Source organism: Eurosta solidaginis, chromosome X (assembly GCF_040869045.1).
Source record: "Eurosta solidaginis isolate ZX-2024a chromosome X, ASM4086904v1, whole genome shotgun sequence".
Taxonomy (NCBI): domain Eukaryota; kingdom Metazoa; phylum Arthropoda; class Insecta; order Diptera; family Tephritidae; genus Eurosta; species Eurosta solidaginis.
Window position 1 is genome coordinate 193,680,740 of NC_090324.1, and position 19,948 is coordinate 193,700,687.

Sequence of the window (19,948 nt, forward strand, 5' to 3'; positions counted from 1 at the left end):
CTTTGTGTATTTGAACATGACTTACTTCTCCGAGGTTGCGCCTCCGAAGACCACATCCCTCGGTTCCAATGTGGACTCTGGTCGTTTCCCTGTGGCTTCCTACAAAAATCACGCGTGAGCACGCCTATCTTACCACATGTCCAGCAAAATTCTCTTCTTATGCCGCGGCACCGTATGAAAAGTGACCGCCTCTTCCGCATCGTCTGCAGGCCGTTCTTGTATCTACATATTCTTGTTGTGGCTCTCACCTCTGCTGTTGTTGGACTTATACTCGCTCCTCCTGTCTTTGTTCTGCCTGGAGACACTGGTACTGACCTTCTTGACGCCGTGATATGAATGGCCTTGTGGTAGGTCGCATTGGTTCCCTGTCAGGAGTAATATTTTCATAGTCTTGAGCTAAACTTACCAGCTCCTCAAGATTGCTGACTTCGCTGCGCTTTATATATAGTTGGTTCTCTCTGCGCGAGTTTCTGTAAATGCGGGTTAATTTTTGCTCCTCGGTGTAGCCCGCGTGACGCATGAGTCCTTGTAGTACTAAGACATAATCTTTAAATAGCTCGCCTTGTCGCTGTACGCGCATTCGAATTTCATCTTCAAATTGCTCTAAGTATCGGGAACTTCGGGAGAACTTCCGGAAGTCCTTCTTGAAGGCGTCCCACTCCTGCCAATGCCGGTTGTTATTCCTATACCATACAAACGCTTTGTCCTTCAACAACTCCGGCAGCGCTTTCGGAATTGTGTTGCGGTTGATTTCATACCCATCTGCTAGCTCCTGCACTCTTTCGATGAATCCTAGGGGATCTTTGCCTCCGTCATACTTTAATCCCCACTTCTTTACTCTGTCCATGGTCGTTGCATATGTACCAGGCTGCTGAATATAATTTATCGTTACGTACGTACCAGGCTGCTGAATATAATGTACCGGTGGTTGTCCGACCTCCAGCTGGTTGGATGCACCATTTGCCTGTCTATCATTTGCCATTGTTGTGCTGTATGTCCTCGTAGTATTAACCCAGACGTGTGTGAATCTTGTTTCGCTCTTCGTTTCTGATGCTCTGAAATTATATCTTAAAACCTGCTCGGGCGCCAAAATGTGACGGACTTTTTCTTTGACTTTGCGGGGGTTGACCTCAGTCCGTCCAGGGTTCCTGAAAGTAAAAATCTCTACCAGTCTAAAACAATAACCCTGTTTATTTCATGTAAAAACGTTATAAGTATTTATTTAATAAAATTCTAGTTCTACTCCTAGCTTATTCTTTTACTTTGTAAGAGGTGACTGAGGTATTAAACCCTCCAACCTCTGCGGTCGAATGGATCAATAAAGCCTCCAGACGAATATACTTTAGTACAAATGAAGTCAAAACCTTCAGGTGTACTTTTGGTCGGTAGTCATAAAACCTACCGACTCGTATGCCTGTCTCCTAATCTCTGAATTTTAATGCGAATTCGTCGCCCTTATATACTAATTTTTGCACGCAGGCAAAGTTTATTTTATAATAACAGTTTCTAACTAATAATATTAACAATATAAAACAACTGTTATTCCGGTGAATATTTCTTTCCATGAATTTCCACGCACCATAATGCTCCTTATTGAATACAATGCCTTTGATTTTTAGCTCATACCGTGCTTTTCAGCTTTTGCTTTAACTATTGTGTGTTTGTACATTTGTTTGTTGTCACCTGATTCTAACGTTGTGTTTGTCTTTGCCCAGTGCTTCTGCCTTCTATTGTATGGCGTGCGTTGGTGTGTTGTCGGCTAGTGTGTAAGTATTTATAGCGAAATTTCCTATTAGTAGCGGCGCTTATTTTTGACGACTTGCTGCTGATCTCCGTTCACTTAAGTTCTTATGTATGTTGTATTTGTAGCTAGGTGCATTGGATTTTGAGTGTGCGAAGGGTTGATTGACCGCTGCATTTTTATGTTTTGTGCGTATCTACCTCCCTTCCAAATATTCAATGCATGTTAGGATGATATTTAAAATTTATGTTTGCGAAAATTTAAATATTTTGCTTGCGTGCAAAAGTGCACTAGTCTAATTTGTTCTTCAATTTAATAATTATCAATTCAATGTACAACAGAATATATGTATTTAGGGTATAATTCATAAAGGTATACATATGTATATTTCTGGTGCTTCATAGAAAATGTTTAAGTGATAAATTCAAATATTATTATAAATTTCAAGTTATTTCAAAATATATGTTCTTTACAAAAATGTACAAAGTCCTCGGCTTTGAGGTCCTCACAGGTGCTAAGAAACGAATATACAATAGCTAACACAACAGAACTAATAAACAGACTTGAGACCGTAGAGCTAACAAAGAACAGCGAATTGGTATCTTTTGACATAAACTATTTATAACCATTAATACCACTATCGGAGACTTTGGACGTAGTTAGCTCAGCAATAGTTCATAATACAAAAAACAAAGTGAAAAATAACTAACTAAACTATTTTCAATTCAACAATAAAATATATAGACAATCAAACGGTCTTGGAATGCGAAGCCCGCATCGGCCATTCTTATGAGAGTTCATGCAAAATCTAAAAGAAATGTACATACAGGAGCTGAAGTCCAATTTAGGCTAGATGACACCAAGCCGGTATCCAATGAAAGCAGTGCAGTTGAAAATAAAGAGAGAACTACGTTAATCAGCTTGGAGACTCGTTCTATACAGCTGAGCGGCGATTTCTGTCATTAGAAAAACTACTTAGTAAAGACGTAGAAACAAAAACCGCATATATCGCGTTTATAGAAGAGTACATCCAACTTGGACATATGGCTAAAGTAGAGATAGCAGAGATGAACCAACTGAAATATTTTGCACCTCATCAACACGTACTACGTCCGGAGTCTACTAACACAAAACTTCGTGTAGATTTTGATTGCAGTTGTAAAACTACTAGTGGGTTGTCTCTTGATAACGTAATGATAAACGATTTGCTATCTATTGTTCAACGTTCCACAGGAGGAACATGAGCGCGCAAGACACATGTGCAGGGAAATAATAAAAAAGGAGGTGAAAGCACAGGAAGGATAAAAAGCTATTGCAGAAGAAAAAAAAATAAAGAATCTACGGCAAAAAATAAGGAAAAACAATACTGTCACAACGAAAGCGGACAAAGGAAACACCACTGTTCTAATCGGAAAAGAGGAATATATAACCAAAACCGAAGAACTTATAGAGGAAATGAAATTCCGTAGAATAGGAGAGGATCCCACGGATGAATACCAAAAACAAAGCAAAGTTGCTTTAAAAAATGCAACAAATATAGTAGATTCTAACATGGCACATAGATTGGTCCAAATGAACCCTTCGGTTCCGCCACTGATTGCGCTACCAAAAATCTATAAGCCGAACACTCCAATGAGGCCCATCATTAATTTTAAATCGGCACCATGTTACAAACTTTCCAAATATTTAAAAGCGATACTGAAAAATACTCTGGGGCTAAGAAATTAATATACAATAGCTAACACAACAGAACTAATAAAAAGGCTTGAGACCGTAGAGCTAACAAAGAACAGCGAATTGGTATCTTTTGACATAAACGATTTATACCCATCAATACCACTATCGGAGACTTTGGACATAGTTAGCTGAAGAATAGTTCATAATACAAAAAACAAAGTGAAAAATAACTAACTAAACTATTTTCAATTCAACAATAAAATATATAGACAAACAAACGGTCTTGGAATGCGAAGCCCACATCAGCCATTTTTATGAGTGTTCATGCAAAATTTAAAAGAAAAGTACATACAGGATCTGCAGTACAAATTAGGCATGTCATTTTTTTTTTTACTTGCATATATATTTATTTATTTAATTTCAAAAATAGTCAAAAGTTCTTACAGACTACTTGAGTTTGTACTTAAAATACAGACCTTAGCAATACAATCAAACAATTATTACACTCAACAATGATTTGAAGGTGGTCTTTGGCAAAGAAAAGTCAATGGCCAAAGAATTTGAGATAGTATTGAACTCCTTCAGTGCTCTAAAAATGGGAGCGTTAGAGGCATAGAAGGTCCAGGCGCAATCAATATAAAACATATCCCAATTTCGAAGTGATCTAGGGGGTATATGGAGACAAATACTCTCGAGTAAACGTGGTGATTGATTCAGCATTAATAATATCATAGACAAAAGTAAGAGAAAGAATGGTCCTCCTACTTTGAAGTGATTGGAGGCTAATGAGTGCACATCTGGCAGTGTAAGTGGGAATCGGTTCAGAAAAGTTCAAAGACCTCAAGCCAAACCATAAAAGAATTTTTTGGACTCGCTCGAGCCTTTTGATGTGGCAGTCATGATAAGGCCTCCAGATACAGCAAGCATATTCCAACTTAGAGCGTACGAGAGACGTAAACAGCAACTTAAGAGTATAAGGATCTGTTAAGTCAGAGCTAAATTGCTGAATAAAAGCCAAAACCGAGTAGGATTTAGCAATTATCGAGGTTATGTGAGTGGTAAACGAAAAATGCGAGTCGAAAACTGCGCCTAAGTCAGAAATCTCAGTACGTGTGGAAAGTCGAGAGCCGTCAATATAATATGAAGTGGGAATTGTGCAACGAGACTCAGAGAAGGTTACGTGAAAGCACTTACCAATATTTAAAGGCAGATTATTATTACGGCTCCAATCAGCAACGTTGTTCAGATCAGACTGAATGTTTTCTGAATCAGAAGGAGTAGAAACAGTTGTAAACACCTTCAGATCATCAGCGCAATTACAAAAAGTAGTGGCCCCAAAATGCTGCGTTGCGGTACTCCTGAGGATGCTATAAAATGCGTGAGTATTGTCAACAACAACTACACATTTGCGTGAGTGAAGGTAGGACTTAATCCAAGACAAAAATATATAGTGAAAGCCCAATCTGGCTAGTTTGGAAATCAAGATTTGATGATTGACTTTATCAAACGCTTTGGAGAAATCCGTATAAATCGTATCGACTTGAATACGGTTGTTGAAGGCTGCAAGGCAAAATTCAGAAAAAATGCCTATTTTGAAACCGTGGATCTACCAGGCATGAAGCCATGCTGACTATCACTAATTAATTGCTTGACAGCAAAACTAATTTTTTTTTACAACATATTCAAAAAGTTTGGAGATAGTAGATAATTTCGCAATTGTTCTATTGTTGGTAACATTGTTTTTATACTCAGTTGAGCAGAGCTCACAGAGTATATTAAGTTTGATTGGATAACGGTTGGTTGTACATATATAAAGGAATCGAGATAGATATAGGCTTCCATATATCAAAATAATCAGGATCGAAAAAAATTTGATTGAGCCATGTCAGTCCGTCCGTCCGTCCGTCCGTCCGTTAACACGATAACTTGAGTAAATTTTGAGCTATCTTGATGAAATTTGGTATGTAGGTTCCTGAGCACTCATCTCAGATCGCTATTTAAAATGAACGATATCGGACTATAACCACGCCCACTTTTTCGATATCGAAAATTTCGAAAAACCGAAAAAATGCGATAATTCATTGCCAAAGGCGGTTAAAGCGATGAAACTTGGTAGATGGGTTGAAGTTATGACGCAGAATAGAAAACTAGTAAGATTTTGGACAATGGGCGTGGCACCGCCCACTTTTACAAGAAGGTAATTTAAAAGTTTTGCAAGCTGTAATTTGGCAGTTGTTGAAGATATCATGATGAAATTTGGCAGGAACGTTACTACTATTACTATATATGTGATAAATAAAAATTAGCAAAATTGGATGAAGAACACGCCCACTTTTTAAAAAAAAATTTTTTTTAATTCAAATTTTAACAAAAAAGTTAATATCTTTACTGTATATAAGTAAATTAAGTCAAAATTCAACTCCAGTAATGACATGATGCAACAAAATCCAAAAATAAAAGAAAATTTCAAAATGGGCGTGGATCCGCCCATTTTCATTTAGTTTGTCTAGAATACTTTTAATGCCATAAGTCGAACAAAAATTTACCAATCCTTCTCAAATTTCGTAGGAGGATAGATTCTGTGACGATAACTGTTCTCTGTGAAAATGGGCGAAATCGGTGGAAGCCACGCCCAGTTTTTATACACAGTCCACCGTCTGTCCTTCCGCTCGGCCGTTAACACAATAACTTGAGCAAAAACCGATATATCTTTACTAAACTTAGCCCACGTACTTATCTGAACTCACTTTATCTTGGTATAAAAAATGGCCGAAATCCGACCATAACCACGCCCACTTTATCGATATCGAAAATTACGAAAAATGAAAAAAATGCCATAATTCTATACCAACTACGAAAAAAGGGATGAAACATGGTAACTGGATTGGTTTATTGACGCAAAATATAACTTTGGAAAAAACTTTGTAAAATGGGTGTGACACCTACCATATTAAGTAGAAGAAAATGAAAAAGTTCTACAAGGCGAAATCAACAGCCCTTGGAATCTTGGCAGGAATACTGTTAGTGGTATTGCATATATAAATAAATTAGCAGTACCCGACAGATGATTTTCTGGATCACCTGGTCCACATTTTGGTCGATATCGCGAGAACGCCTTCACATATACATCTAAGGGCCACTCGCTTTTAAAACCCTCATTAATACTTTTAATTTGATATCCATATCGTACAAACACATTCTAGAATCACCCTGGCCCACCCTAATGGCGATATCTCGAAAAGGCGTCCACCTATAGACCTAATGCCCACTCCCTCTTAAAATGCTCAGTAACACCTTTCGTTTGATACCCATATCGTACAAACATTCTAGAGTCACCCCTGGCCCACCCTAATGGCGATATCTCGAAAAAGCGACCACCTATATACCTAATGTCCACTCCCTCTTAAAATGCTCAGTAACACCTTTCGTTTGATACCCATATCGTACAAACATTCTAGAGTCACCCCTGGCCCACCCTAATGGCGATATCTCGAAAAGGCGTCCACCTATAGACCTAATGCCCACTCCCTCTTAAAATGCTCAGTAACACCTTTCGTTTGATACCCATATCGTACAAACATTCTAGAGTCACCCCTGGCCCACCCTAATGGCGATATCTCGAAAAGGCGTCCACATATAGACCTAATGCCCACTCCCTCTTAAAATGCTCAGTAACACCTTTCGTTTGATACCCATATCGTACAAACATTGTAGAGTCACCCTTGGTCCACCTTTATGGCGATATCTCGAAAAGGCGTCCACCTATAGAACTAAGGATTACTCCCTTTTAAAATACTCATTACCACCTTTCATTTGATACCCATATCGTACAAACACATTCTAGAGTCACCCTGGCCCACCCTAATGGCGATATCTCGAAAAGGCGTCCACCTATAGACCTAATGCCCACTCCCTCTTAAAATGCTCAGTAACACCTTTCGTTTGATACCCATATCGTACAAACATTCTAGAGTCACCCCTGGCCCACCCTAATGGCGATATCTCGAAAAGGCGTCCACCTATAGACCTAATACCCACTCCCTCTTAAAATGCTCAGTAACACCTTTCGTTTGATATCCATATCGTACAAACATTCTAGAGTCACCCTTGGTCCACGTTTATGGCGATATCTCGAAAAGGCGTCCACCTATAGAACTAAGGATTACTCCCTTTTAAAATACTCATTACCACCTTTCATTTGATACCCATATCGTACAAAAACATTCTGGAGTCACCCCTTTCCCACCCTAATAGCGATATCTCGAAAAGGCGTCCACCTATAGACCTAATGCCCACTCCCTCTTAAAATGCTCAGTAACACCTTTCGTTTGATACCCATATCGTACAAACATTCTAGAGTCACCCCTGGCTCACCCTAATGGCGATATCTCGAAAAGGCGTTCACCTATAGACCTAATGCCCACTCCATCTTAAAATGATCAGTAACACCTTTCGTTTGATACCCATATCGTACAAACACAATCTAGAGTCACCCCTGGCCCACCCTAATGACGATACCTCGAAAAGGCGTCCACCTATAGACCTCATGCCCACTTCCTCTTAAAATGCTCAGTAGCACCTTTCGTTTGATACCCATATCGTACAAACATTCTAGAGTCACCATTGGTCCACCTTTATGGCGATATCTCGAAAAGGCGTCCACCTATAGAACTAAGGATTACTCCCTTTTAAAATACTCATTACCATCTTTCATTTGATACCCATATCATACAAACACATTCTGGAGTCACCCCTGGCCCACCCTAATGGCGACATTTCGAAAAGGTGTGCACCTATAGACCTAATGCCCACTCCCTCTTAAAATGCTCAGTAACACCTTTCATTTGATTCCCATATCGTACAACTAGAGACACCCCTGGTCCACCTTTATGGCGATATCTCGAAACGGCGTCCACCTATGGAACTAAGGATCACTGCTTTTCAAAATATTCATTAACAGCTTTCATTTGATACCCATATCGTACAAACATATTCTAGAGTCACCCCTGGTCCACCTTTATGGCGATTTCTCGAAAAGGCGTTCACCTATAGAACTAAAGCCCATTCCCTTTTAAAGTACTCATTATCACCTTTCATTTGATACCCATATCGTACAAACACATTCTAGAGTCAGCCCTGGTCCACCTTTATGGCGATATCCCTAAATGGCGTCCATCCATAGAACTATGGCCTACTCTCTCTTAAAATACTCTTTAATACCTTCCATTTGATACACATGTCATACAACCACATTCCAGGGTTACCCTAGGTTCATTTTCCTACATGGTGATTTTCCTTATCTTGTCTCCATAGCTCTCAACTGAGTATGTAATGTTCGGTTACACCCGAACTTAGCCTTCCTTATTATACTCAGTTGAGCAGAGCTCACAGAGTATATTAAGTTTGATTGGATAACGGTTGGTTGTACATATATAAAGGAATCGAGATAGATATAGACTTCCATATATCAAAATAATCAGGATCGAAAAAAAATTTGATTGAGCCATGTCCGTCCGTCCGTCCGTCCGTCCGTTAACACGATAACTTGAGTAAATTTTGAGGTATCTTGATGAAATTTGGTATGTAGGTTCCTGAGCACTCATCTCAGATCGCTATTTAAAATGAACGACATCGGACTATAACCACGCCCACTTTTTCGATATCGAAAATTTCGAAAAACCGAAAAAATGCGATAATTCATTGCCAAAGGCGGTTAAAGCGATGAAACTTGGTAGATGGGTTGAAGTTATGACGCAGAATAGAAAACTAGTAAGATTTTGGACAATGGGCGTGGCACCGCCCACTTTTACAAGAAGGTAATTTAAAAGTTTTGCAAGCTGTAATTTGGCAGTCGTTGAAGATATCATGATGAAATTTGGCAGGAACGTTACTACTATTACTATATATGTGCTAAATAAAAATTAGCAAAATTGGATGAAGAACACGCCCACTTTTTAAAAAAAAATTTTTTTTAATTCAAATTTTAACAAAAAAGTTAATATCTTTACTGTATATAAGTAAATTAAGTCAAAATTCAACTCCAGTAATGATATGATGCAAAAAAATCCAAAAATAAAAGAAAATTTCAAAATGGGCGTGGATCCGCCCATTTTCATTTAGTTTGTCTAGAATACTTTTAATGCCATAAGTCGAACAAAAATTTACCAATCCTTCTCAAATTTGGTAGGAGCATAGATTCTGTGACGATAACTGTTCTCTGTGAAAATGGGCGAAATCGGTGGAAGCCACGCCCAGTTTTTATACACAGTCCACAGTCTGTCCTTTCGCTCGGCCGTTAACACAATAACTTGAGCAAAAACCGATATATCTTTACTAAACTTAGCCCACGTACTTATCTGAACTCACTTTATCTTGGTATAAAAAATGGCCGAAATCCGACCATAACCACGCCCACTTTATCGATATCGAAAATTACGAAAAATGAAAAAAATGCCATAATTCTATACCAACTACGAAAAAAGGGATGAAACATGGTAACTGGATTGGTTTATTGACGCAAAATATAACTTTGGAAAAAACTTTGTAAAATGGGTGTGACACCTACCATATTAAGTAGAAGAAAATGAAAAAGTTCTACAAGGCGAAATCAACAGCCCTTGGAATCTTGGCAGGAATACTGTTAGTGGTATTGCATATATAAATAAATTAGCAGTACCCGACAGATGATTTTCTGGATCACCTGGTCCACATTTTGGTCGATATCGCGAGAACGCCTTCACATATACATCTAAGGGCCACTCGCTTTTAAAACCCTCATTAATACTTTTAATTTGATATCCATATCGTACAAACACATTCTAGAATCACCCTGGCCCACCCTAATGGCGATATCTCGAAAAGGCGTCCACCTATAGACCTAATGCCCACTCCCTCTTAAAATGCTCAGTAACACCTTTCGTTTGATACCCATATCGTACAAACATTCTAGAGTCACCCCTGGCCCACCCTAATGGCGATATCTCGAAAAGGCGACCACCTATATACCTAATGTCCACTCCCTCTTAAAATGCTCAGTAACACCTTTCGTTTGATACCCATATCGTACAAACATTCTAGAGTCACCCCTGGCCCACCCTAATGGCGATATCTCGAAAAGGCGTCCACCTATAGACCTAATGCCCACTCCCTCTTAAAATGCTCAGTAACACCTTTCGTTTGATACCCATATCGTACAAACATTCTAGAGTCACCCCTGGCCCACCCTAATGGCGATATCTCGAAAAGGCGTCCACATATAGACCTAATGCCCACTCCCTCTTAAAATGCTCAGTAACACCTTTCGCTTGATACCCATATCGTACAAACATTGTAGAGTCACCCTTGGTCCACCTTTATGGCGATATCTCGAAAAGGCGTCCACCTATAGAACTAAGGATTACTCCCGTTTAAAATACTCATTACCACCTTTCATTTGATACCCATATCGTACAAACACATTCTAGAGTCACCCTGGCCCACCCTAATGGCGATATCTCGAAAAGGCGTCCACCTATAGACCTAATGCCCACTCCCTCTTAAAATGCTCAGTAACACCTTTCGTTTGATACCCATATCGTACAAACATTCTAGAGTCACCCCTGGCCCACCCTAATGGCGATATCTCGAAAAGGCGTCCACCTATAGACCTAATGCCCACTCCCTCTTAAAATGCTCAGTAACACCTTTCGTTTGATATCCATATCGTACAAACATTCTAGAGTCACCCTTGGTCCACGTTTATGGCGATATCTCGAAAAGGCGTCCACCTATAGAACTAAGGATTACTCCCTTTTAAAATACTCATTACCACCTTTCATTTGATACCCATATCGTACAAAAACATTCTGGAGTCACCCCTTTCCCACCCTAATGGCGATATCTCGAAAAGGCGTCCACCTATAGACCTAATGCCCACTCCCTCTTAAAATGCTCAGTAACACCTTTCGTTTGATACCCATATCGTACAAACATTCTAGAGTCACCCCTGGCTCACCCTAATGGCGATATCTCGAAAAGGCGTCCACCTATAGACCTAATGCCCACTCCATCTTAAAATGATCAGTAACACCTTTCGTTTGATACCCATATCGTACAAACACAATCTAGAGTCACCCCTGGCCCACCCTAATGACGATACCTCGAAAAGGCGTCCACCTATAGACCTCATGCCCACTTCCTCTTAAAATGCTCAGTAGCACCTTTCGTTTGATACCCATATCGTACAAACATTCTAGAGTCACCATTGGTCCACCTTTATGGCGATATCTCGAAAAGGCGTCCACCTATAGAACTAAGGATTACTCCCTTTTAAAATACTCATTACCATCTTTCATTTGATACCCATATCATACAAACACATTCTGGAGTCACCCCTGGCCCACCCTAATGGCGACATTTCGAAAAGGCGTGCACCTATAGACCTAATGCCCACTCCCTCTTAAAATGCTCAGTAACACCTTTCATTTGATTCCCATATCGTACAACTAGAGACACCCCTGGTCCACTTTTATGGCGATATCTCGAAACGGCGTCCACCTATGGAACTAAGGATCACTGCTTTTCAAAATATTCATTAACAGCTTTCATTTGATACCCATATCGTACAAACATATTCTAGAGTCACCCCTGGTCCACCTTTATGGCGATTTCTCGAAAAGGCGTTCACCTATAGAACTAAAGCCCATTCCCTTTTAAAGTACTCATTATCACCTTTCATTTGATACCCATATCGTACAAACACATTCTAGAGTCAGCCCTGGTCCACCTTTATGGCGATATCCCTAAATGGCGTCCATCCATAGAACTATGGCCTACTCTCTCTTAAAATACTCTTTAATACCTTCCATTTGATACACATGTCATACAACCACATTCCAGGGTTACCCTAGGTTCATTTTCCTACATGGTGATTTTCCTTATCTTGTCTCCATAGCTCTCAACTGAGTATGTAATGTTCGGTTACACCCGAACTTAGCCTTCCTTACTTGTTATTACCACTTTTAAAAATGGGGGATATGAAGGTAAACTTCCAAGCATCAATGAACTCACCACACTCGAGAGATTTGTTGAAGATTAAAAGAAGCGTGGTGGCTAGATTCAGAAAAATTTAAAGAGATAAGACGTTAAGCCGTCAATATCTGTCTGAAGACGACTTGTGGTTCCGGATTCCATCAACAATGTCATCTAGAGAAAGAGTAAGAGCCCCGAAGTTGATGGGAGAGTCTACAATTGAGGAGGACTCAGGGAAAACTAACTGGCTGAGTATAAAAATTGGAGTGAAAAAAGTCTGAAAAAAGGTTAGCCGACTCCATAGGTGAAGAGGTATGAAACCCATTATAAAAAACTGACGAGGGAATAATCGAGGTAGCTTTCTTGGATTTTACATAATTCCAAAAAGCTTTAGGGTTATCTTTGATACAAGATTCTAAGTTTCGGGTGAAATTAGTACGCAGCCTCTTACTTAACGCTTTACATTTATTATTGTAGCGAATGTACTTGATTTTAAACACCAAAGACTTTGTAGTATTGAATTTTTTAAAAAATTTATTCCTCAAATTCTTTAGCCGCTTGAACCCAGTAGTATACCAAGGAATTTTGTAACACTTTTTAATTTTCCGCGGAATATTGTCACTACAAATCTCATTGATAAGGCCTTTGAAGGCATTGAAACAACGTGAGAGATCACTTCCAGAAAAAATAGCTTCCCACTCAATTAAAGAAACCTTTCGGGAAATATTAGCAAAGTTCGCACGCCTAAATGAGAAACTAGGAGTAGCATTATCTGGAACAAAGCTTTCAAAATTATAAAATTTAAAAACCAAAACAAGCGGGATATGCTGAATACCGGAACAAGACAGTGGACCCAGACATTCAGTTAGGGAATAATTAATATTATCGTTAATAAATATAAGATCAAGGGTTCTTGATAACTGATTTCTGAAGCTATTTATCTGGAAGAGATTGACACTTAAGAGATTATCAGTGAGGAGAATTTCAGCGGAACTATTTAAATTTTTAGCAAGTAGAGCGAAGTTATTGTCAACAAACGACCATTCGATATTTGGTAAATTAAAGTCATGCCTAGAAAAATGTTTGTCTGGCACTGGTGATTGCTAAGCATCACCACCGCCACCTTGACTAACTTTACGACGGTTTCTGAAAGGCTTAATTTTAACATCTTCCGACCAGAGCTTGGGATCTAAAACTTTATCCACTAGTGCATGCAATACACCAAGCTTGAAATTTAATCGTGTCAGATCTTTGATATCTGCATCCTTTTAACTCCAGTATGCAAAAGTTTATTGATATCTTGTTTTTTATTTTTGCGACCTTTACGCTGAACTTTGGTCCACTGACCAGACGAAGGCAAGTTTTTAGCAGTACTGTTATATGGAGCATCTGCAATAGCATATGACAGAGAGCCATTTGGCATTGTTAAAAATTGTGTAGTCAAAGGCAACGAACAATAATTATTAGAACTAGTGGCGGCAGAGAAAACAGAGAGAGCGGCAGCATTATAGGTGACGCCGACTCCAGCAGAAGGCAGAGAGCCGTTTAGTAACGTAGTTGTAGTTGTACGTGTGTCTAAAACAGTGGCAACCGCAGAACTCTGTAAATCTGGTTTGATAGTCTCCCGACACCATTAGAGCATGATTATTATCCAAACAGTTGTTCTGGTATTTGTTTTCATTTTGCATTTCCTTCACTTCAGTGGCTAGTGAAGCAATAGCAGAAAGCAGCTCATCTAAACAAAGTTGTTTTTCTAATGAGCGAACAGCGGCTTTAAGCACGCCAGACTGCTCAATGAGTATTTTGCATTCATCTCGCAAAGAGTTGATGATATCAGCCAGGCGTGAGTTATCAAATTTAAGAGCGCTGATTTCCTTTAGCGCCAAATCCAAGACAGGCATTAGTTTAGAAGAGTTAAGTGATGACGATGTAGGAGTATGCGAGAGCTCAAAGCTGGCAATAGCTTCAGGAACGACAAAAGGGGCGGCGAGCGAAGGTAGTTTCGCCGAGCAGCAACACCTGTCACACATATACTGCTTTCCTGATTCTCTAAGACACCCAAGACCAGCCGGTAGAATATTCACACAGTCCAAATGAAAAAGATCGTTGCACTTTGCGCATTGCACTGTTTTATGCGATCTCACTACCTTATTTGCACAGAAACACGGCATTTTAGAGAGCAAGGTGAGCAAAGCAACAAAAATTAGTACGGTAAAAAAGAGTCCCTGTTTAACTTATGCATAAATGAGCAAAATAGCAAATTTATTTATTATGACTTATTATGCCAGAGATAAATAAAATATGTATATATAAAGTCACTGTCTCACATTATAATTGAAATTCACGATATCAAAATGTAAAGCAGAGGTAAGTAAAATTGTTTGATATCACTTGAGTCAAAAAGTGGATAAAAGCTTTAGCTTTGAGAAAAATTAACATCGTTTATAGAGCGGTCAAAAAACACGTCCGTTCACCATGCCAAACAACAAAGATTTTGGTCAGATACGTGGATGACATAATAAGCGTTGTTGAGTACTGAAAACTTATTTACATATATTAATTAGTATTCATTTATAGTTCTTTGAAAATAATAATGTATAACCCACTGTAACATTTTGCCTTCCCTCTTTGAACATATTCGTTAGTAGTACATATGTACATTTGTCATATCATTAAAATTAACTGAACTAAAAGCTCGAACTGTTATGCTGAATTGAAGAAGAATGATTATATGAGACTGCAATTGAGTGCAGCGAGTGAGTTGTGACTTATGCGGCAGTTACTCACGAACGTACGTACCAAAAACGTGTCAGCTGTCACGACCTATCTTATGAGTGCGCAACGTAAACGAGAACTCACCGACGCACAGTGTTTCGTGTAGAACAAGCTAGCTGGACAAAATTATTTTATGAGATTTTCCGTTTCATATGCAGTCATTTATTAAAACTACGTCATTTTTTCAGCCATATGTTCTTTTTTTATTTTTTTCCAAAATTTTACTTCATATGCATACATTTGCTTACTTCATATACAGTAACTCATGTGAATAAGTGACATAGATCCAAAAAAATTTAAAGGACTTAAGAATATTACTTCATTGTACTCAAATTGAATGGACTACAAATCTCAATACTTTAAAAAATTCAAAAAATTCGGAAAAAAAAATTAAAGTTTTTTATGAAAATTCGTCGAATTTTTCAAACATTTTTTAAATATAATTTAGTTTTTGTTAGAGATCGTGACAAATTTTCGTATGGGAAATTAGTTAAAATAAATTTGAGAAAGCGAAAATTGTAAGAATTGTTCAAAAAGGGGTGTCTATTTATTTATGTGAGTGACTGTACATATGTACATACATATTTTGTATTTATTTGAGTATTTATCCTGGCACTACAATTTTTACAAAATTATTTTATAGTACCAGTCAGGAATGTAAAAGTGAATTACAATAATAATAATAACAATGTAAATAATTAAATTAATTATGTGAAAATTACTTATTACAAAAACTTAAAAGTATAGTATCATACAAAGTAGAAAAGACAACAGATTTAAATTAAATAAAACCTGATCCAACAAAAAGTTATAGGGTAGGTTATCTTTTATAATTATGTTATTATTCGCTATCATCACTTTCATTCGATGAGTCACTTGTGGAATAGTCATGAGCATCAACAACACTACTGTGAAAGCTTGAAACAACATTATCGGGGGACAGTAAATTTAAGACTTCTGAGGTCAGACTTTTAAATTTTTTCTTAGGTATCTCCCTAAAACTGTTAACTAAAGGATCCGATGTTATAAGCAACATATTCATAAGATCTCTATTCGTGGCTTCACGTGACTGCTTTTGTGTGTTATCACCCCTGAATCGTCTCAAATCTTTCTTACGGGCTTCCTTAGAAAGTTGACCAATAGGTAAAATTGCTGATTTTGTAATATCAGTACTATGCACTAAGATTTTATGAACTGTAACAGGCATATTAAACCATGGATAGAGATCTATGATTAGTTTTCTAGTCTCGGCCGCAAATTTTTCAAATCTTTGGATATTTATATTGTACCCAGATGCTAATGCGCGAAGGAGAGTGTCGAATTTTTTGATAAGCGTTACATCCAATCCCGTTATCTCAGCACCAGCCTCAGAATTTTCGAAAAACCTACGAGCAGTGTTGCCGTTATTGGTATTGTCGAAACCTGGTTTAGGTTTATCTACTATCAATCCAAGTACACTTTTAAATTTATTCTGGATTTCCTTGGAACGTAGCTTTACACTCTCTTTATCTGCCTCATTCCTAAGCTGCCATTTTTTTACTTCGAGGCGATAACTTATGTGAAGCAAGCATTCAAAACATCTTATCCATGCATGGAGAGTAGACAAACCAAAACCAAGATTATCTCGGTTAGGCGTAAAGTCCCGTAACTCGTTATTCATATCTTTTAGAGTGGCACCACAAATATAACACTTTTGTGCGGAAGAAGTTTCAGTCAAAGCATTGCAAACTTTTCCGTCAATCATTGTTACAAGCATATTGTGATTTAGGGAAACTTCGTATTCTTCGAGCATGTTCTTTGTTGGCAACAACGCATTTATTTCCTATAAAACTTTGTTCGTTTCAAAAACAATAAAATCTTTTGTTTCTTTAGAAAAAATAAATTTAATTGGACGACAATACATGGTAGAAGAAGGTCGAGAATTCTGCCAAACAATGTTATCTTTTTCATCCTGTAATTGAAGAGGAACGAAAGAAAATATAAACAAAAACTCACCAGTGTCAGAACTGCATGTAAACTTTTGCTTATATGTGCTATGGGCAGAGCTTCCATCGCAGCCCCACTTGCTGATTAAATTATACGTCAAGTTTGTAGGTAATAAACTAACAAAGACTTCTTGATTTGCTAAAACTAAACGCTCAACAGTTTTATCTAATACGGACTGGACTTTAATTTCCGTACGTGTTTCACCCATATCAATTTCATTTGGATAGCATTCTGCCTTAGCTTTTCTTAGACTATAAAATGATGGATAAACCTTATGGCCTGCTTTGATGCTCCACATCCGAGTTTTGTACCCATGAGTCGTCGACTTGCTATCTACGTAGTATGCTAAAGCTTCTACATTGCTCAAGCATCTTGCATCTGGCTCACATGTCATCTTTTTGACGGATATTTGAGTGGTTTCCTGTGATTTTTTTATAATGTTAGCAACATTTCTGTTGCCGGACATACGCGTTGATACTTCTGCCGCATAAAGTAACTCACTAGGACTTATAGATTGCAAGCGGTCATCCACTCGAAGCCGTTTGGTTTTTTCACTGCAGCTAACAAAGTCCTTCTTTCGTCTTCCGGGGCCGAGGTTACCTGCAGAAGTGGTTGGCTGGTATGATGGCAACTTTGAATCCACCGTTATTGTAAATGTGAAGTATGGACCCGGAAGCCACTCCGAGTTTTATGCAAAAATCGCTCCTTATGTCTTCCAGAACTGTTCCACTTTTGATCCAGCTTCGAATGTGCCGATATTTGTAGGCTTAAACTTTTTATCGAATACTCGGCTGCTTCGCTTAAATCGTACATAAGTACAACAAAACTAAATAATTCTTTATATCTGGTTTCCTTCGAATGTTGAACCCAAATGTCAAAAAACTCCGTTCTTGGTACGGTTATAACTTAACTGCTTTGTGTTGTTGATTTTCAGACAGGGTGAATAGTTGATGATTGTTGTGCTGCCATCTTAACTGTCGTTGATCGCTCTGATTTGTTATCAGTTGTGCAGTATTTATATTACATTCAGGTATTGCCATAGATGCCCAAATAGGGTTGTTTTGTGTAGCATTCCTGTGTGGTTATACCTGCATTAGGATTGCTTTGTATGAACCTGTTTTTATGCCTTGGTGACTGGTGCGGTAGGTTATGGCAGGTTGAAGTCAGTGATCTTCGCCTTTTTGCTTTTGGTGTGCTCTTGTTGACCTTGCGCGTTTATTTTTGTGTGTTTTATGGCTACGTATTTGTTCCCTGAACCTGGGAATTGGTTTTGCCGTTTTTGGATCAGCTTTAAAGGTTCAAATATCTCGTCGGAGCTGGTACGTACATACATCCTATTTTATATGTAGAGAAAACTAAAAAAACTAAAAAAAAATTAACAAGTAAGGAAGGCTAAGTTCGGGTGTAACCGAACATTACATACTCAGTTGAGAGCTGTGGAGACAAAGTAAGGGAAATCACCATGTTGTAAAAGGAACCTAGGGTAACCCTGGAATGTGTTTGAATGACATGTGTATCAAATGGAAGGTATTAAAGAGTATTTTAAGAGGAAGTGAGCAATAGATCTATAGAATGACGCCATTTAGGGATATCGCCATAAAGGTGGACCAGGCCTGACTCGAGAATTTGTTTGTACGATATGGGTATCAAATGAAGTGTGTTAATGATAATTTTAAAAGGTAGTGGGCCTTCGTTCTATGGGTGGACGCTTGTTCGGGATATCGCCATAAACGTGGACCAGGGGTGACTCTAGAATGCGTTTGTACAATATGGGTATCAAATGAAATGTGCTAATGAGTATTTTAAAAGGGTGTGGGTCTTAGTTCTATAGGTGGACGCCTTTCGAGATATCGCCATAAAGGTGAACCAGGGGTGACTCTAGAATTTGTTTGTACGATATGGGTATCAAATGAAAGGTGTTAATGATTATTTTAAAAGGGAGTGGGCCTTAGTTCTATAGGTGGATGCCTTTTCGAGATATCGCCATAAAGGTGGGCCAGGGGTGACTCTAGAATTTTTTTTACGATATGGGTATCAAATGAAAGGTGTTAATGAGTATTTTAAAAAGGCGTGGGCCTTAGTTCTATAGGTGGACGCCTTTTCGAGATATCGACATGAAGGTGGACCAGGGGTGACTCTAGAATTTGTTTGTACGATATGGGTATCAAATGAAAGGTGTTAATCAGTATTTTAAAAAGGCGTGGGCCTTAGTTCTATAGGTGGACGCCTTTTCGAGATATCGACATGAAGGTGGACCAGGGGTGACTCTAGAATTTGTTTTTACGATATGGGTATCAAATGAAAGGTGTTAATGAGTATTTTAAAAGGGCGTGGGCCTTAGTTCTATAGGTGGACGCCTTTTCGAGATATCGACATAAAGGTGGACCAGGGGTGACTCTAGAATTTGTTTATACGATATGGGTATCAAATGAAAGGTGTTAATGAGTATTTTAAAAGGGATTGGGCCTTAGTTCTATAGGTGGATGCCTTTTCGAGATATCGCCATAAAGGTGGGCCAGGGGTGACTCTAGAATTTTTTTGTACGATATGGGTATCAAATGAAAGGCGTTAATGCGTATTTTAAAAGGGCGTGGGCCTTAGTTCTATAGGTGGACGCCTTTACGAGATATTGACATAAAGGTGGACCAGGGGTGACTCTAGAATTTGTTTGTACGATATGGGTATCAAATGAAAGGTGTTAATGAGTATTTTAAAAAGGAGTGGGCCTTAGTTCTAAATGTGGACGCCTTTCAAGATATC